Source organism: Phocoena sinus, chromosome 9, assembly GCF_008692025.1.
Source record: "Phocoena sinus isolate mPhoSin1 chromosome 9, mPhoSin1.pri, whole genome shotgun sequence".
Classification (NCBI taxonomy): domain Eukaryota; kingdom Metazoa; phylum Chordata; class Mammalia; order Artiodactyla; family Phocoenidae; genus Phocoena; species Phocoena sinus.
The window spans coordinates 36,253,917-36,276,023 of NC_045771.1; positions in this window are offsets into that span (position 1 = coordinate 36,253,917).

Sequence of the window (22,107 nt, forward strand, 5' to 3'; positions counted from 1 at the left end):
ATGTGGGACCTCCCCAGACCGGGACACGAACCCGTATCCCCTGCATCAGCAGGCGGACTCTCAACCACCACACCACCAGGGAAGCCCTCGTCTTTGCTTTTGTAATGCTGTTTGTTGTTGCTAAAATATTTAAATGTTTTAATGTATTTTTATCACACAACGGTTTCTTGGTGAAGGGCATGGATTTTTTTTTTTTTTTTTTTTTTTACACTTGGCTTTTATTTATTTATTTATTTATTTATTTATTTATTTATTTTTGGCTGTGTTGGGTCTTCATTTCTGTGCGAGGGCTTCCTCTAGCTGCGGCAAGCGGGGGCCACTCTTCATCGCGGTGCGCGGGCCTCTCACGTTGTGGAGCACAGGCTCCAGACACGCAGGCTCAGTGGCCATGGCTCATGGGCCCAGTTGCTCCGCGGCATGTGGGATCCTCCCAGACCAGGGCTCGAACCCGTGTCCCCTGCATTAGCAGGCAGATTCTCAACCACTGCGCCACCAGGGAAGCCCAGGGCATGGATTTTTAAAAACAATTAATAAATCATGAAATTTTCTTATAGATATTTTATGATGACTGAGGTAATCAAAGCCAAACCTGCATTTATGCATCATGTTTTTAAAGCCAACATTTTATTTCATTATTTTTGACTCCTAATCCAGTGAAGACTCTAAGAAATAGTTAATGGCTAAGGAAATAGAGGAACCAAGGCAGAAAAACTAAATCAGTGTTAAAATACTCCAGACTGAATCACTAAACAAGCCAGAGACAAAGCATCTTTTCCCTTTCCTAATCCTCCCTTTACACTTGCCATTTGTTAACATGGGTCACTGCTGTCACATTAGCTACTGTGGATTATGAGTGCTATCAGTAGGTTGAATTAAATTCCTATTAAACCTTCATTTGGAGATTTGGGTCATGTCTTCAATTCTCTGGAGTTGCAGTTAGATGTGTTGCCATGTAATTTCAGGAGGTAGGGATCAAAATGGTCCCAAAATGTGTCTTTATTTTAGGCAGTGATCTGCAGACAGGATATGTTGTGTTTTCAAGAAATACATTATAACCAAAACATAACTTTCTTATTTAACATTATCTTACAAGATCCTTTTGACCTACCTCCTAGAGTAATGAAAATGAAAAAATTGGACCTAATGAAACTTAAAAGCTTTTGCACAGCAAAGGAAACCATAACCAAGACTAAAAGTCAAACCTCAGAATGGGAGAAAATATTTGCAAAAGAAGCAACTGACAAAGGATTAAGCTCCAAAATATACAAGCAGCTCATGCAGCTCAATATCAAAAAAACAAACAACCCAATCCAAAAATGGGCAGAAGACCTAAATAGACATTTCTCTAAAGAAGACATACAGTTGGCCAACAAACACATGAAAAGATGCTCAACATCACTAATCATTAGAGAAAAGTAAATCAAAACCACAATGAGGTATCACCTCACACCAGTCAGAATGGCCATCATCAAAAAATCTAGAAACAATAAATGCTGGAGAGGGTGTGGAGAAAAGGGAACCCTCCTGCACTGTTAGTGGGAATGTAAATGGATACAGCCACTATGGAGAACAGTATGGGGATTCTTTAAAAATCTAAAAATAGAACTACCATATGACCCAGTGATCCCACTACTGGACACATATGCTGAGAAAACCTTAATTCAAAAAGATACATGTACCACAATGTTCATCGCAGCACTATTTACAATAGCCAGGACATGGAAACAGCCTAAATGTCCATCGACAGATGAATGGATAAAGAAGATGTGGCACATATATACAATGTAATATTACTCAGCCATAAATAGGAGCGAAATTGAGTTATTCGTAGTGAGGTGGATGGACCTAGAGTCTGTCATACAAAGTGAAGTAAGTCAGAAAGAGAAAAACAAATATATGCTAAAACGTATATATGGAATCTAGGAAAATGGTACAGATGAACTGGTTTGCAGGGCAGAAACTGAGACACAGATGTAGAGAACAAACGTATGGACACCAATAGGGGAAAGTGGCAGCGGGGTGGGGTGGTGGTGTGATGAATTGGGAGATTGGGATTGACATATATACACTGATGTGTATAAAATGGATAACTAATAAGAACCTGCTGTATAAATAAATTAATTTAATTTAATTTTTTAAAAAAGATACATGTACCACAATGTTCATCGCAGCACTATTTACAATAGCCAGGACATGGAAACAACCTAAATGTCCATCGACAGATGAATGGATAAAGAAGATGTGGCACATATATACAATGGAATAGTACTCAGCCATAAAAAGGAATGAAATTGAGTTATTTGTAGTGAGGTGGATGGACCTAGAGTCTGTCATACAAAGTGATGTAAGTCAGAAAGAGAAAAACAAATACCATATGCTAACACATATATATGGAATCTAGGAAAATGGTACTGATGAACCTAGTGGTAGGGCAGAAATAAAGATGAAGACGTTGAGAACGGACTTGAGGACACAGTGGAGAAAGAGGAGGCTGGGACATAATGAGAGAGTACCATTGACATATATACGCTACCAATTGTAAAACAGATAGCTAGTGGGAAGCAGCTGCATAGCACAGGGAGATCAGCTCGGTGCTTTGTGACAACCTAGAGGGGTGGGATAGGGAGGGTGGGAGAGGGAGGCTCCCAAGGGAGGGGATATAGTGATATATGTATACATACAGCTGATTCACTTTGTTGTACAGCAAAAACTAATACAACATTGTAAAGAAATTATACTCCAATAAAGATGCTAAAAAATAAACAAATAAATAAATAATCAAAATGTAAAAATCACATAGAATATTTGAAGGGGGACTATTAATACCAATACTCCAAAGAAGAGACACTTTTCTCTTAACTACTCTACCTTATCCCTTTACATTCACAGATCAGGGAAAGATAAAAGCCTACAGATATAGTCTTTTCTTTTTAAATTTTTATACAATTTTTATAGGTTACTTTCCATTTATAGTTATTACAAAATATTGGCTATATTCACTGTGTTGTACAATACATCCTTGTAGCCTATCTTACACCCAATAGTTTGCACCTCCCACTCCCCAACTCCTATATTGCCTATCCCACCCCAGAACCACTAGTTCTGTTCTCCGTATCTGTGAGTCTGTCCTTTTGTTGTTATATTCACTAGTTTGCTGTATTTTTTAGAATCCACATGTAAATGATATCATATAGTATTTGTCCTTCTCTGTCTGGCTTACTTAACTTAGCACAATGCCCTCCAAGTCCAACCACATTGCTGCAAATGGCAAAATTTCATTCTTTTTCTTATTATTGAAACATAGTTGATTTACAATGCTGTGTTAGTTTCAGGTGTACAGTAAAGTGATTCAGTTATACAGATATATAAATATTTTTTACATTCTCTTCCATTACAGGTTATTACAAGATATTGAGTATAGTTCCCTATGCTATACTGTAGGTCCTGTTGGTTACCTATTTTATATATAATCCCAAACTCCTAATTTATCCCTCTCCCCTCTTCCCTTTGGTAACCATAAGTTTGTTTTCTGTGAGTCTATTTCTGTTTTGTAAATGAGTTCATTTGTAACCTTTTTTTACATTCCACATATAAGCAATATCATCTGATATTTGTCTTTCTGTGTGGGTTACTTCACTTAGTATGATAATCTCTAGGTCCATCCATGTTGCTGCAAATGGTATGATCTTATTCCTTTTTATGGCTGAGTAATATTCCACTGCATATATGTACCACATCTTCTTTCTCTATTCATCTGTTGACGGACACTCAGGTTGCTTCCATATGTTTGCAATTGTAAATATTGCTGCTATGAAAACTGGGGTGCATGTACATTTTCAAACTCGTGTTGTTGGGTTTTTTTCATATATATACCCAGGAATGGAATTGCTGGATCACATGGTAGCTCTATTTTTAGTTTTTTGAGGAACCTCCATACTGTTTTCCACAGTGGCTGTACCACTTCAGATGTAGTCATTTCTTTTTTTTTTAATTAATTAATTTATTTATTTTTGGCTGCATTGAGTCTTCATTGCTGTGTGCAGGCTTTCTCTAGTTGCAGCGAGCAGGTGCTGCTTGTCGTTGCAGTGCACGGGCTTCTCATTGCAGTGGTTACTCTTGTTGTAGAACACAGGCTCTAGGCGTGAGGGTTTCAGTAGTTGTGGCACACAGACTCAGTAGTTATGGCACACGGGCTTAGCTGGTCCGTGGCATGTGGGATCTTCCCAGACCAGGGCTCGAACCCATGTCCCCTGCACTGGCAGGCGGATTCTTAACCACTGCGCCACCAGGGAAGTCCCTGTAGTCATTTCTTGATCACTGGCAGAAGATAATTTCAAATTAAGTCTATCTATTCTTTTCTTACTCCCATGGCTTTAGTGTACATGTCAACTGACATGTCATACATTGGAACCTATTTAGGAAATAATATTGTGGAGGAGACTCAGCACTGAACACTGTGAAACAACATTTTGCAAAGTGTCTTCCATGCAGCAAGTGCATCAGAATCACTGGAGTGGTTATCCAAGTACTACTTGGATAGTGGTATCCAATTTCTGGGTCCCAGACTAAACCACCTGAACCAGATTTTCCAAGGCTGGAACCCAGTAACCTGCATTTTCAATAGGCTCCTGAGTGATTCACATGCTACAGAACTACTGACTTGTTGGAGGGTAATTTATAACTCTCATTCTGCTCACTGCCTTAAAGAAAGTTAAAAAAGGAAAAAATTACAGTAAAAGAAGTCACTAGAGCTATATGCAAAAGCACTACATAAACAGTGTTCAGTGTAGCAAGAGCCTAAACAATCTAACTATAGTACAAATATAAAGTATGGCAGGGGCAAACAGTCGCGGCTCGGACCAGACTGTTTCTGCACCCTCTGCTCAGCCGGCCCCATCCCCGACGGCACTGTTGACCCGCGCCTGCCCACTTCTCGCCCTTGTGCAGCACACCAACCTGTGGCCAGACTGGGGATGCGTACCCTGCCGGCCCCTGGGGATCAGCCGTGTGGCTGACAGGGTATTAGTGCTCCGAACAGGTGTCAGGCCTGTGCCTCTGAGGTAGGAGAGCTGAGTTCGGGACATTGGTTCAACAGAGACCTCTCAGCTCCACATAATATCAAATAGAGAAAGCTCTCCCAGAGATCTCCAGCTCAACGATAAGACCTAGGTCCACTCAACGACCCGCAAGCTACAGTGCTAGACACCCTATATCAAAAAACTGGCAAGATAGGAACACAACCCCACCCATTAGCAGACAGGCTATCTAAAATCATAGTAAGGTCACAGACACCCCAAAACACACCACTGGACGCAGTCCTGGCCAGCAGAAACACAAGATCCAGCCTCAACCACCAGAACACAGCACCACTACCCTCCACCAGGAAGCCTACACAACCCACTGAACAGACCTTAGCCATTAGGGGCAGATACCAAAAACAATGGGAATTATGAACGTGCAGCCTGTGAAAAGGAGACCCCAAATACAGTAAGCTACAAAAAATGAGAAGACAGAGAAACACACAGCAGATGAAGGAAAAAGGTAAAAACCACCAGAACAAACAAATGAAGAGGAAATAGGCAGTCTACCTGAAAAAGAATTCAGAATAATGATAGTAAAGATGATCCAAAGTCTTGGAAATACAATGGAGAAAATACAAGAAACATTTAAAAAGGACATAGAAGAAGTAAAGAGAAAACAAACAATGATGAACAACACAATAAATGAAATTTAAAATTCTCTAGAAGAAATCAATAGCAGAAAAACTGAGACAGAAGAACAGATATGTGATCTGGAAGATAAAAGAGTAGAAATAAATACTGCAGAAGAGAGCAGAGCAGAATAGAGAAAAAAGAATGAAAAGAATTGAAGACAGTCTCAGAGATCTCTGAGACTAATGTTGTCTGGGACAACATTAAACACAACAAGATTCAAATTATAGGGATGCCAGAAGAAGAAGAGAAAAAGAAAGTGACTGAGAAAATATTTGAAGAGATTATAGTTGAAAACTTCCCTAATATGGGAAGGGTAATAGTAAGTCAAGTCCAGGAAGCCCAGAGAGTCCCATACAGGACAAATCCAAGGAGAAACATGCCAAGACACATATTAATCTAACTATCAAAAATTAAAGACAAAATATTAAAAGCAGCAAGGGAAAAACAACAAATAACACACAAGGGAATCACCATGAGGTTAAGAGCTGATCTTTCAGCAGAAAATCTGCATGCTAGAAGGGAGTGGCAGGACATATTTAAAGTGACGAAAGGGAAAAACCTACAACCAAGATTACTCTACCCAGCAAGGATCTCATTCAGATTCGATGAAGAAATTAAAACCTTTACAGACAAGCAAAAGCTAAGAGAATACAGCACCACCAAACCAGCTCTACGAACAAATGCTAAAGGAACTTCTCTAGGCAGGAAACACAAGAGAAGGAAAAGACCTAGAATAACAAACCCAAAGCAATTAAGAAAATGGTAATAGGAACATACATATAGATAATTACCTTAAATATAAATGGATTAAATGCTCCAAACAAAAGACACAGACTGGCTGAATGTATACAAAAAGAAGACACGTATATATGCTGTCTCTAAGAGACCCACTTCAGACCTACAAATACATACAGACTTAAAGGGAGGGGATGGAAAAAGATATTCCATGCAAATGGAAATCAAAAGAAAGCTGGAGTAGCTATTCTCATATCAGACAAAACAGACTTTAAAATAAAGACTATTACAAGAGATACAGAAGGACACTACAGAATGATCAAGGGATCAATCCAAGAAGAAAATATAGCAATTGTAAATATTTATGCGTCCAACATAAGAGCACCTCAAAACATAAGGTAAATGCTAACAGTCATAAAAGGGGAAAAGGACAGTAATACAATCAGAATAGGGGACTTTAACACACCACTTCCACCAATGAACAGATCAAAAATATGAAGATAAAAAAGGAAACACAAGCTTTAAATGATACATTAAACAATATAGACTTAATTGATATTTATAGGACATTCCATCCAAAAAAGCCAGAAAACACTTTCTTCTCAAGTGCACACGGAACATTCTCCAGGATAGATCATACCATGGGTCAGAAATCGAGCCTTGGTAAATTTACAAAAATTGAAATTGTACCAAGTATCTTTTCTGACCACAATACTATGAGACTAGATATCAATTACAGGAAAAAATATGGCAAAAATACAGATAAATGGAGGCTAAAAATACACTACTTAATAACCAAAAGATCACTGAAGAAATCAAAGAGGAAATCAAAAAATACCTAAAAACAAATAACAATGAAAACACAACGATACCAAACCTATGGGATGCAGCAAAGCAGTTCAAAGAGGGAAGTTTATAGCAATACAATCCTACCTCAAGAAAAAAGAAACATCTCAAATAAACAACCTAACCTTGAACCTAAAGCAATTAAGAAAGAAGAACAAAAAAACCTCAAAGTTAGTGGAAGGAAAGAAACAAAGATCAGATCAGAAGTAAATGAAAAAGAAACAATAGCAAAGATCAATAAAACTAAAAACTGGTTCTTTGAGAAGATAAACAAAATTGATAAACCATTAGCCAGACTCATGAAGAATAAAGGGAGAAGCCTCAAATCAATAGAATTAGAAACAAAAAAGGAGAAGTAACAACTGAAAATAAGAAATACAAAGGATCATGAGACAATACTACAAGCAACTATATGCCAACAAAATGGACAACCTGGAAGAAATGGACAAATTCTTAGAAGTGCACAACCTTTTAAGACTGAACTAGGAAGAAACAGAAAATATAAACAGATCAATCACAAGCACTGAAATTGAGACTGTTATTAAAAATCTTCCAACAAACATAAGCCCAGGACCAGCTGGCTTCACAGGCAAATTCTATCAAACATTTAGAGAAGAGCTAACACCTATCCTTCTCAAACTCTTCCAAAACATAGCAGAGGGATGAACAATCCCAAACTCATTCTACAAGGCCACCATCACCCTGATACCAAAAACAGACAAAGGTGTCACAAAGAAAGAAAACTACAGGCCAATATCACCGATGAACATAGATGCAAAAATCCTCAACAAAATACTAGCAAACAGAATCCAACAGCACATTAAAAAGATCATACACCATGATCAAGTGGGGTTTATTCCAGGAATGCAAGTATTCCTCAATATACACAAATCAATCAACGTGATACACCATATTAACAAATTGAAGGAGAAAAACCATATGATTATCTCAATAGATGCAGAGAAAGCTTTCCACAAAATTCAACACCCATTTATGATAAAAACCCTGCAGAAAGTAGGCATAGAGGGAACTTTCCTCAACATAATAAAGGCCATATATGACAAACCCACAGCCAACATTGTCCTCAATGGTGAAAAACTGAAAGCATTTCCACTAAGATCAGGACAAGACAAAGTTGCCCACACTCACCACTCTTATTCAACAGTTTTGGAAGTTTTAGCCACAGCAATCAGAGAAGAAAAGGTAATAAAAGGAATCCAAATCGGAAAAGAAGAAGTAAAGCTGTCACTGTTTGCAGATGACATGATACTATACATAGAGAATCCTAAATATGCTACCAAAAACTACTAGAGCTAATCAATGAATTTGGTAAAGTAGCAGGATACAAAATTAATGCACAGAAATCTCTGGCATTCCTATACACTAATGATGAAAAATCTGAAAGTGAAATCCAGAAAACACTCCCATTTACTATTGCAACAAAAAGAATAAAATATCTAGGAATAAACCTACCTAAGGAGAAAAAAGACCTGTATGCAGAATATTATAAGACACTGATGAAAGAAATTAAAGATGACACAAACAGATGGGGAGATATACCATGTTCTTGGATTGGAAGAATCAACATTGTGAAAATGACTCTACTACCCAAAGCAATCTACAGATTCAATGCAATCCCTATCAAACTACCACTGGCATTTTTCACAGAACTAGAACAAAAAATTTCACAATTTGTATGGAAACACAAAAGACCCCGAATACCCAAAGCAATCTTGAGAACGAAAAACAGAGCTGGAGGAATCAGGCTCCCAACTTCAGACTATACTACAAAGCTACAGTAATCAAGACAGTATGGTACTGGCACAAAAACAGAAAGATAGATCAATGGAACAGGATAGAAAGCCAAGAGATAAACCCATGCACATATGGTCACCTTATCTTTGATAAAGGAGGCAAGAATGTACAGTGGAGAAAGGACAGCCTCTTCAATAAGTGGTGCTGGGAAAACTGGACAGGTACATGTAAAAGAATGAGAGTAGATCACTCCCTAACACCATACAAAATAATAAGCTCAAAATGGATTAGAGACCTAAATATAAGGCCAGAAACTATCAAACTCTTAGAGGAAAACATATGCAGAACACTCTATGACATAAATCACAGCAAGATCCTTTTTGACCCACCTCCTAGAGAAATGGAAATAAAAACAAAAATTAACAAATGGGACCTAATGAAACTTCAAAGGTTTTGCACAGCAAAGGAAACCATAAACAAGACCTAAAGACAACCCTCAGAATGGGAGAAAATATTTGCAAATGAAGCAACTGACAAAGGATTAATCTCCAAAATATATAAGCAGCTCATGCAGCTCAATAAGAAAAAAACAAACAACCCAATCCACAAATGGGCAGAAGACCTAAATAGACATTTCTCCAAAGAAATATACAGACTGCCAACAAATACATGAAAGAATGCTTAACATTATTCATCATTAGAGAAATGCAAATCAAAATTTCAATGAGATATCATCTCACATCAGTCAGAATGCCCATCATCAAAAAATCTAGAAACAATAAATGCTGGAGAGCCTGTGGAGAAAAGGGAACCCTCTTGCACTGCTGGTGGGAATGTGAATTGGTACAGCCACTATGGAGAACAGTATGGAGGTTCCTTAAAAAACTACAAATGGAACTACCATATGACCCAGCAATCCCAACACTGGGTATATACCCTGAGAAAACCATAATTCAAAAAGAGTCATGTACCAAAATGTTCATTGCAGCTCTATTTACAATAGCCCTGCGATGGAAACAACCTAAATGTCCATCATCAGATGAATGGATAAAGAAGTTGTGGCACATATATACAGTGGAATATTACTCAGCCATAAAAAGAAACGAAATTGAGCTATTTGTAATGAGGTGGATGGACCTGGAGTCTGTCATACAGAGTGATGTAAGTCAGAAAGAGAGAGACAGGTACCGTACGCTAACACATATATGTGGAATTTAAGAAAAAAAAATGTCATGAAGAACCTAGGGTAAGACAGGAATAAAGACACAGACCTACGAGAGAATGGACTTGAGGATATGGGGAGGGGGAAGGGTAAGCTGTGACGAGGCGATAGAGTGGCATGGACATATATACAATACCAAGCATAAGATAGATAGCTAGTGGGAGGCAGCCGCATAGCACAGGGAGGGCAGCTCCGTGCTTTTTGACCACCTGGAGGGGTGGGATAGGGAGGGTGAGAGGGAGGGAGATGTAGGAGGGAGGAGATATGGGAGCATATGTATATGTATAACTGATTCACTTTGTTATAAAGCAGAAACTAACACACCATTGTAAAGCAATTATACTCCAACAAAAATGTAAAAATAAATAAATAAATAAAATTACACGTTCTACGCAAAAAAAAAAGAGTAACATGAATACCTGGCCTGAGTTAAGATAAATAGAAATATAGTGTATAAACAAAAACAAACAAACAAGGCAATATGAGGGGGAAAGTGAGAGGAGATAGAAAGAGAAATAGATGAAAGTAAAGGAGTAAGTTTACTTGGAAACATGTTCTTCACATCTACTGGGAAGAGACTGCAGAGTAATATCTTCCAAGGAAAAAGTCTTCCTGAAATATTTTTCCATAGTAGAATTACACAAAGGAAAATAGTACATGTTTGCATTTTGTGTGAGGGTGGCCAGAAAACATTTAAGAAAATGAAACACTTCACTAGCCCTAAGCACTGAAAGCAATAAAATCTTGGCACTTATGGATTTAACATTAATCGTTTTGTCTGTTGTAGATGTCTGTGTCCCTCGCATTGCAGTAATCTGTAATTTTGATGAGGCACAATTTGAATTACACGTGTTGAAAGGGCAGAATGTCAGAGCGAGTTCTGCAGTCCATCAAGGCACCTGGGCAGTGGAAACGTGACCATAATTATACATGTGTGATAATGCTTATGAACCATCGCCCTTACACCCAAAAGTTAGCTTTTAGAATTGGTGATAGAAGTAAATAAAAAGTCAAAGAAACGGATCTCTGTAGGAAAGCAGAATTTTTTAATTAAAGAATGGCATACCATTGATAAGAAGAAATGTTTATGTTTATGTTCCATACTACTCCTGAGAATAACATAATTGTTGAACATATAGACTTTGGAACCAGACTTCTTGAGTTTTAATCAAACTGATTCCTGGTAAATTCTCAGCAGTACCTGCCTTAGTTTCCTCATATATAAAGTGAGGGTAATGATACCTCTCAAGGGATTATTATGAGGGTTAAAATTAGTTAACGTTTATAAAGGGCTTACAGTAGTACTATATAAGAATTTGTTTAAATAAATTCAGATAGAATTAGCATGACTGTTTCAGGGCATATTCCAGCCAGGACAGAGCTCATTAAATGTGAGAGAAAGTCTTAGCAACATGTGAAAAGACAACTTGCATAGCAGGCGTGTATACCTTGATGGAAATACGACTTTCAGGAAAGCCAGGAGTGGAAAACAATACTGTCTTGTGATTCTGGGAGTTCGCATAAGAAGCATCCTCTCTAAAGAGCAAATATCCACTATATTTTACATTGAGCTGATAAAGACAATCAATGATTTCAATGGGGAAAGCTTTATGTGCCAAAAAATATGAAAACAACTTCACATAATACTCAACTGATAAAAAAATAATGGTATATATCTGTCTTGAGGATTCATAGAAGCTTTTATTTTTCCTATAGTAACATCATTTATGAGACAGGCATATTGTCTTGATCTTCTTTTCTTTTCTTTTTTTTTTTTCTTTTTTTTGCTTTGTCAAGTGTATTCCTTGGCACTTGACAAATAAATGAGCATAACCATACCATAATCATAACCTGACTGTATATACTCCATTTCCTCAAGAAGTTGCATGAACATAAAGCATACATTCTCCCTTTCGATCCTGCCAGGCTGTCAGTGAGGCTGGCCTTTAAATAGAACTCTGGTGCATTCCAATTTATAGGCAAGCATTACTTATTGTTGGGAACGCTCTCTAAAGATGAAATACAAAAGTCCTGTGCTCTTAGGAAGAACAAAGCAGCTTTCAAAGAATGGTGACATCACCCAACAAACCTGCTGTCATTAGACTGAAATAAATGGGAGAAGTTCAATTAAACTCACAGTCTGAAAAGTAATTTAAAGGCCTCTTTCTTCTGCTTGGTGTGTATAAATGCTCAATTTTTATTCTTAACTTTGCTAGGATCAGTAACATCAAATACCTAATAGGACTGGCGGTTAATGCTTCATTTGTTCAGGGCAGAATATTTCTATGACCCTACACTCATAAACCACCCAGCCCCCACGTCAAACTGCAATTTCCCTCTTAAGCAATTCACCTTAAGATAATTATTTCCTTGCAGTTTTGTTTAAATTTCAGTTTTAACAGGTCCATGTGGCTTGTTAAAAAAATGTAACGTGAGCTATAAATGACACATCGTGGTTGATCTCATTTATCTTCATAACCAAGGTACCTCATTGCTCTTTCCAAAGAAAAGTAAATGTCATATAAGACCAGTCACCCTACATTTCCCTCATTTCCCCCAGTAGTCACAGGGTACGTGCTATTACTGCTCCTTCTCTTCTCTGAGACTGGGACACTTTTAGGAAAATATTCTGAGTGACATAAAATTGGAAAATGATTTAAACTGCGATTCCTGGCTAAATTCCTGTTGTCAACTCTCTGCAGTTAAATGATTAGCAGCAGGGCCGGATGGCTACCATCTCCCTGGGCTGCTGGCTGCCTACTTTGTTCCACTACTGCCACTGGTGTGCTGCTTGAAAGACCAAGAAGGCAGCTGAGGTCATCCTGCCTTTGTAAGTAAAATTCAAGGTTAAATTTAATGTCTTTCCTATATTTCTGATAATTTCTAGGACCTAAAATTTCATGGCCACTTCTGGCTCTGAATTTCTTCAGTTTCCTGTGGATTCTAAGACTTCTATCTTGTAGCCATTCTCTTCCTTCTGCTCTGTGAAGGCACAGGTATGATGGAATTTAGCCCTTTCTCTGATTTTTCCCAGCCCACTCACTCAGGGTTATCATGTCTAGCAGTAAAGGTTTGGAGGACCAGGACTTTTAGTTTTACTAAATTTGGCATTTTAACATTTTAATACAGGCCATAAGATACTGCTCAGCTTTCTCTCTTCTAGAAGGCTCTTTCACCTTTCAGACCCCTCTATTTATTATGTACATCAATTTGGCTCACCACTCCCTACTCAGTCCAAGATTTGACACTAGATGTCTGCAAATCCTACTAAAGTAAGGGTTCTCTGCTCTGGGTCTCATTCTTCAGTAGCACCTAAGAACTAGTGGATGGTTTGACGGTTTAGAATTTTCTTTCTACCATTATCAGTCGCTATGCATGCTTCCCTAATCACTCCCCACTCCTATATATATTCAAACTCTACTGTTCACACGAGGGATATTAAGTCATATCCTCTGGGGCCATTTGGACTAACAAAGTGGTTTTACTCCTTTGACTTACTTGTCAAGTCTGTTAAAAAATACTTGAGGTGGTCCAAAACTAATTAAGCTGGTCAACCAAACAACTAACTTGGTCCTCCTTCTTTCCTCCCCACCTCCTTTTTTCCTTCCTTCTTGCCATAACAACTAAAACCAGTTTACCAAAAAATCATACTAATTTGTAGGAGAGAAGGAAATCTGGGTCACATAAATTTATATGCATAATTTTTTAACTCCCAGGTCCCTTCAAGAGTGCTAGTTAGCTGATTCACTTTGCTGTACGATAGAAACTAACACAACATTGTAACTGTACTCCAATAAAAATGAATTGAAAAAACAGAGTACTACTGTTAATATTTTTTTCTCTAAATGCATAAAGCCTAGATTCAGATGCTGTGTCATGTATCTCTGTGAACTGAATTTCAATCTCTAACTCCAAAGAGGTAAAACAGAATCTGCATTGATTATGAATACAAATAAAGTATTCAAAACTGCACATAGGGGCTTCCCTGGTGGTGCAGTGGTTAGGAATCCGCCTGCCAATGCAGGGGACACAGGTTCGAGCCATGGTTCAGGAAGATCCCACATGCTGTGCAGCAACTAAGCCCGTGCACCACAACTACTGAGCCTGCGTTCTACAGCCCGCGCACCTAGAGCTGGTGCTCCAAGACAAGAGAGGCCACCGCAATGAGAGGCCTGCACACGGCAATGAAGAGTAGCCCCCGGCAACTAAAGAGAAAGCCCACACACAGCAACTTAGACCCAATGCAGCCAAAAATAATTTTAAAAAAAAGAGAAACATATTTCCAATAAAATTAAAAAAAAAAACTGCACATAAATTAAACATCTTATGTATTTTGTTTGCCCAAGCCATGGGTAAAAAAAACAGGGTCACAATAACATTGGCAAAAATAATATTTCTCTAGTGCTGCTCCTATTTGCTTAATTAAAAATAAAAAAATCCAGGCCTCTCAAATCCCTTCTAAGTACTTCCAGAAGCCACGTCTAACCTTTGTTCTCAGCAGCTACCAGACAGGGAATATTTTCATCCCTCTTGCTCAGGCCTTACTTCCTGGAGCAATATCTGCTACTAAAGATTCTGATGCCAAAGCCAAAGGTATCATGATTTGTGCCTCCTTGCTCTGTTCCACTGTCTCTCAATACCAGTTGTAGATAAGCACAGCTTCCTGTTCGGACATATGTCATGTCCTCAAACAGTACCCCGTCTGCCACCCCGAAGTAAACATTTGTGACATAATCAACAAGTAAGGTTTATCACCCTATGCTTTCTCTATCTTGATGTGATTTTAGTAAAGTGCCTCTTCTTTTTAAATTCTCAATGGTCATTTCCTCTCTATAAGACACACAGTGTGTTAGGCTGGGATCCAAGTGCAGATGCTGTTCCTACCGCCAACCGGCTCACTCGAAGGATGCTATTTTTAATACTTTCCCTCTCTCCCTCCTTTCTCTCTTTATCTCTTTCTTTCTGATTGTCTATGCTTCAGAGTACTGACTTTTACATTCTTCCTCCAAAAGATAGAGGTAGGTCCAAAAATAAACTTGATCAGGAGAAACAGGTACTAAGTAAGGATTAAAACTCTAAACCTTAGAAACAGAGGCTCTTAATAAACAACTTAACTAGTTTCAGTTCATGGTTAACAGCCCTGCAGTTTAAAGAGAGCCTTCCAATAAGAAATCCATGTGTTTAAAACCATGTGATGGTGATTGGTAACTAATCACTATTTTTGTAATTTTCACATTAGAATCAGTATCTCATAAGAATGTAGGTGATGGTAAGAGAATAAATAGAAATAAAATATCATCTGGGCAGAATGTTTTTAACCCTTAAAATTACTCCAGAAACATAAGATGGCATTTGACTTACACTATTGCTAGGAACTTAGATAATAAGCTAGAGGGGCTAATTGTCCTCCTCATCACTCCTTTGCCTCTCACAGTGGGACTAACTTCTGAGAACAGTGAGCATCTGGCATGCTGTTCTCCTCGAGAATAAAGTGGATCCTGAACTGTCAGTTGCTGACTGGTGGGCTTGAAAGCTAGGTGAGATTTTTGGACAAATGAAAAAGTAATTTGCTGATGCACACTTTTCTCATAGTTTTTAAATTACTTGCATTTATTCTTTTTCATTTTTTCCCAATCATATGTTTTTCTTTTTTTTTTTTTGCAGTACGCGGGCCTCTCACTGTTGTGGCCTCTCCTGTTGCAGAGCACAGGCTCCGGACGCGCAGGCTCAGCAGCCATGGCTCACGGGCCCAGCTGCTCCGCGGCATGTGGGATCCTCCCGGACCGGGGCACGAACCCGTGTCCCCTGCATCGGCAGGCGGACTCTCAACCACTGCGCCACCAGGGAAGCCCCCATATGTTTCTTTTGATCTACTTTGAAGAGAGTTTTTCTTCCTAAAGTCTCTTAACTGTCAACAAGTTCCCCTCAAATGAGCCCAGAGATCAAGCCTTGATTACCTTTAGCATCATAAGCTTAGAAAAAATGGTGGGAAGAGGAAGTTGCCTAAAACCGAAGCTTTCAAAATGCTTCACATTACCCCAGCACCACTGTGGAACTGTTTAAACCATGGAAGTTATAAAGAAAGTTACCTGTTACTGTAATGTATAAATGTTCCTTCTTTATTGTCAAGTGCATTGAAAATGTTTTTAAATAACTAAATGTTAGAATTACAGAAATGTGTATACATTTTTCCTTCTTTTCTGTTTCTACCTTGGCAATCTGACTGGTGTGCCTCTGCACATTTACAATATCCTTGCTTTTCTCTTTACAGTCTCAATAAACTATGACAAGGGTCTGTGTCTACATATACCAAAACAAGTGATAAATTAAAGACAAATGTTATCAGTTGTTTGGATAGCTTGTTTACCTGTGCCAAAATGAACTGATTAAATGGTTTTGTGTTTAAAAGAGAAAAAAAAAAGCCAAACTTTAAAAAGTTAAGAGAGTAATAAAGGACTCATTTTCCATTTCCTAATATTGCTGTATATAAATAGGCAATGTTGAATGTGTCAAAATCAAAAAGATGATTTCTATGTAACGCATTTAAAATGCTAATCTAGGGATTATATGCATATTCTATTATTTGTATATTCAGGAGGCAAAGGATATTTTCTCCATATTCTGTGCTATTGTCAATGTCATTGAAATTAATCTCTTCCTATTCACCCAACACGACTAATAATTTAAGGTAGCTCAGACACTTGTTAATACCAAGTGAGTAAGAATGTAGAACAACTGGACTTCTTATACATTACTGATGAAAGTGTCAATTGGAAAATCCACTCTGGAAAATTGTTTGGTACTACCTATTAAAGCTGAGTGTATACCTTATGACCCAGCAATTTCATTCCTAGGTATAAATCCAACAGGAATGTCTACATTCATGCACCAAAAGTAATGCATACATAATAGCAATGTACACTAAAGCCAAAACTGGAAACAACTCAATTATCCATCAACAGTAGAGTGGATAAATAATTATGACCTATTCATCAATGAAAACAAATGAACTACTATATGGTAAGACATATTGTGCAAAAGAAGCCAGGCTCAAGAGACTACATACTGTATGATCCCACTTATACAAAGTTCAAAAACAGGGAAAAAAAACTAACTTATGTAATAACCAGGATAATGGTTACCTGTGAGGTGAGGGAGTAGTAACTGGCACAGGGGGTGCTTCTAGGGTTCTAGTAATGTTCTATTTCTTGATCTAGGTGGAGGTTACATTAGTAATGAAAATGTATTGATTTGTTCATGATAATATATGTACTTTTTTGTATATACGTTATTCTCAATAAACCACTAAAAAACCTTAAAAAAAGTTTAAGGTACCTTGATAATAATTACTGTATCCTATATGTAACTCCTGCATAAAAGATACAGAGAGTTTAAAGTAGATGGGTAATAACTTTAAGTGGTGAAAACTGGCACACATCCAGTTAACAAAGTAATAAGTCATTTTGATAGCATACACTCCCAATATGGTGTGACAAGAGCACATCACCTCTGTGGTATTCTCCAAACTCTAAAACTTCAATCTATTCATGAGAAAACATCAGGCAAACCCAAACTGAGAGACATTCTACAAAATACTTGACCAGTACTCTTCAAAGGTATCGAAGTTATGAAAGATAAGGAAAGATCAAGAAACAATCACATGTCAGAAGAGACTAAGGAAACATAATGCCTAAATGTAATGTGGTATCCCGGGTATTCAGAAGAAGAATGGTAGAAGAACAGTGGAAATTTGGATGAAGACTACAGTTTAGTTAATAGTATTATACCAATATTCATTTCTTAGTTTTGATAAATGTAGAGATTATGTAAGAAATTAACATTAGAGGAAGCTAAGTGAAGGGTATACAGAAACATTCTGGGCTATCTTTGCAACTCTTCTATAATGCTAAAATTATTTTGAAATAAAAGAGGTTATTTAAAAATGAACTTGTAACTATGAGAGCTTATATATATTTGTTAATTTAAGATATTTAAATAAAATATCTAGAGTGATGCAAGTTCAGTTCTGGTATCTATCTATCTATCTGCATCTAGATAAAAACACACACAAACATTCATACATACACATAAGCACACATACATGTTAGCTTCCTCAGTAAGCATGAGAGAGCAGGGATGAGAAGTGTGTTCTGCTTTAGTGTGGACAACAAGATGCACACACATAAACTGGAAACTCCTGATGAAATCTAAGATTTCTGTTTAATATTCATGATATTTCCCTCTTTCCTAAGCCCATTAGCTCACTTCTCCATAAGGTATTGTGACATCTGTAAAAGTGTTTCTGGTCAGTTTGTTCCCTCTAAAATTCTTGCTCCTCATCCCATCTGGCTTTGCAAATACATAAAATATCTGTGTTGCATCACACTTTTTAAAGCAGCTTCCAATGACATTCACTGACTTCAAGCGTGGCTTAACCGTTCCTACATCTGATGCAAATGGCTTCTTTAATTCTCTTCAGATCAGGCCACCCATCTTTGAGTATAACTGTTGCTTATTATCAATCTGTGTAGCAGTCTGCTCTACTTTTCTTCCGTCTGTTCAGGCTTAGGCAAGCTTACTGTTGAGCAATCGCATTCTTTACTATTGCCAAAACAGGTTTTATTTTATGTAATTTTACACAGCTGAACTGTTCCCCTGACAGTAGCCATCCCGCTAGAACCAAGCTCATCAAGCTCACTGGTAATAGCAGTGGAGGAAATTTAGCCAAGAATCTTTAAAGTGTTCATGTCAGGACACAAAGAAGCAAACCCTCAGGGTACATGTTTCTGCTTGTTTATCATCCAGGACTGGATGACCAATTCAGAAAAATGGAGGTATTATCTCATCTTCTATGGTACTTATTCAGTGGGATTTAAAATGTTATTAGGAAGGTGATCTTAACCATAAGTGCCATATATCTGGCCATGCATTGGGACTATAAAGTCATAATGTTTTTCAGGAAGACACAGAAATATCTTTATATCTCAAATATCAAGTTAAGATTAGCTTGTGTCTATTTTTTTTGGGGGGTGGGCAGAGGATGGAAGTGACTGCTCACTTTTTACATTACACTTTTCAAAATGATTTGGTAATATATATGCATGCAAAGAATTTGGGAATAAAATATTTTAGGAATTTAGCAAATGACTAGCAGCTCTGAAAGAACATATTGATGTAAGGATATTCTGTTGCACTAATGATATTTAAAGGAAGAAGAGTGGAGCAATCTCATCTTCTCTGAGATTGGGAAAGAGACTCTGCATTATTCCTTTTTTTTTTTTTTTTTCTTTTAACAAGATAAGAAGTCTGAGACCAGAAAAATATAATGCCATTTGTGAAATACTATTCTTTCCCTTTGTCTATATCACGTCTGAAAATAATGATGCTGCAAATGTCATTTGTCTTATATTTGGTCTTGCATTTTATACTTAAATTCTCATACAAAATCATGAGATTTTATACTTAAAATTTCATTAGATTTTGGTGTAATACAATTTTATATATAATATATAATTTTAAAAATCAATGACAATATACATCTCATCAAAATAAACATGTGATACTTGAATTGATTCAATAACTTTCTAGGAAACCACAGAAAGACATAATAATTCCATGGGTACAGACTCACATACTTCGGGTAAATGCTCCTGTAACTGGAATGCAGTGCCAAGAAACACTGCAGGGGCATTCTTTCAGAAAAAAATGTCCCAAAAGTGTGTTCTCTTACCCTGTTGGCCTATTTTACCTAGGGGAAGGGAGCTAAAATGTGTCTGATGTACCCAATGCATTATTCATTAACAGTGAGCACTTCATCTCTGTGCAAAAGCAGAACCAATCTGCTTACCATTCCTTGCCATGATGCCTTTAAAAGAGAATAAAAGCAAGGTACTCATCGATCCTGTAAAGAAAATGACAAGAGAGATAAATAAGACATAAAGTTATTGGGGAATTGGTAATAAGATCAATTATTTACATTAAATAAAAGAAATTTACTATGGATAATTTTGTTATGCAGAAATCAGATTGGAGTAAGGAAGTGAATATTTCTATTATCCTATTGGTCAATGTGGCTAGTACCCAACAAAACATTATACTTCCCTCACATATGGAAGATTCAGTGCTAGGAGGTATTAACTCATCCAGAAACTATACATTTCCCAGACATCCCTTGCATCCAAGAATGATTTGTTTACCTCTTATCAGTGGATGTGGGCAGATATAATGTTTGTCACCTTCATGCTTGAGTTTTTAAAAAACAAATGTTAATTCTCCACTAATGCTTTTTCTTTTGACCTAAGAGCCCCTGTGAGATGTCAAAGCCACAAGATGGAAGGAGTTTGGGTCCCTGAACTACCACAGGGAGGAGATGTGCCCACCGGGAACATTCATATATAACCATTAAGTTTGTGAAAAATAAAATGTGTTTCATCACATCACATTAAAACTCTAAATTTAGGGTTTAGCTGTTACAGCAACTAGCTTTACCCTATCTTACACAGTCAGGTATTGGCTCATCAACAGATGAAGATAGGTGAAAAGAAGTCAACATCATCGATAATTATGCCCTACAAAGGCATCAGAGTAAGGGAGACACAACAAATAGAAGACAAACTCTCTCAGCAGAGATTGTTTGAGTTTTTATGCCTGATATTCTAAGCAGAAGAAAAATATGAGTCCACAATTACTGGACCTGAAAAAAGCTTGAAAGAATGTTCTTTCTGAGACAGGAAGGATAACCATGCATGAAGTTTTTAAAGGGAATAAACTAATGAAATTAGAAATAATGGCTGCCTACTCATTAGGAAAGTTTCTAAAGACAGAGAGGATTAGAAAAAAATTATAGAAGAGATATCTAACCTGCAGTGACTTGCCTGGGTGTCCATCCCTATAGATTTCATTTCCTACGCATACATATTTCCAGGGCCATGGGAAGAGCAGACAGAGGGGTCGGGCAGAGAATCACTCATATTCTTCCTAAAGGCTGAATCTTAGTCACAGAGAAACTTACTTCTCTGTTAAAATATCAGTAATCAGTGAAATGTTTCCTAATTTCTGCATATTTCTCCATATGCCCCCTCCCTCTGTACACTTTGAGTTCCTTTAGCATTCAGAGAACTTTTGTGTAAGTCTGTATTCAGCACTAATGAGGTATGGGTGGGCTGTTTCCTCTACGATTACTCTCTCACCCAGCAGTGATGGCTTGAGTACAGGGGCCTTGTATTATTCTTCTCTGTATCCCCAAGAGTTGTTTATTCATAAAATATTCATGAAGCATCTACTATGTGCCAGACCCTATGCTAGGCACTGGAGATAGAAGGGTGAACAAGACTAACAAAGTCTCTGACTTTTGGAGATTACATTCTACAGGGGATTAAAAAATTGAATTACTTCAAGTTACAATAATTTCTATGATTAAAAAAGAGGCAGAAATAGGGAATAGTAGAGGAGGGCCTTCTTTAGGTAGGATAATCAAAGCAAGTCTTTCTCTTAGGGGTGAAATTAAAAGATGAGATCTGAAGGAAGAGAAATATCTATGTAAAAAGCATGTGTGCATTTGTGGTGGGGGAACATCTCAACAGAATAAAGAGTATGTGCAGAGGCTCTGAATCAGGAAATGGTGTATTTACATAATTTTAAAAGGCCAGTGAGTACGAATGGAGTATGTGAGGGGATCATGGCCTAGAATGAGGTAGGGAGGTAGATAGTTTTAGAAACTGTAGTAAGAAATTCAGATTTTATTCTAAGTACAACAGAAGACCATTGCAGTGTTATAAGCAAGTAAATGACATTACCCAATTTGGATTTTGAGAAGAGCACTTTTTATGGGTAATG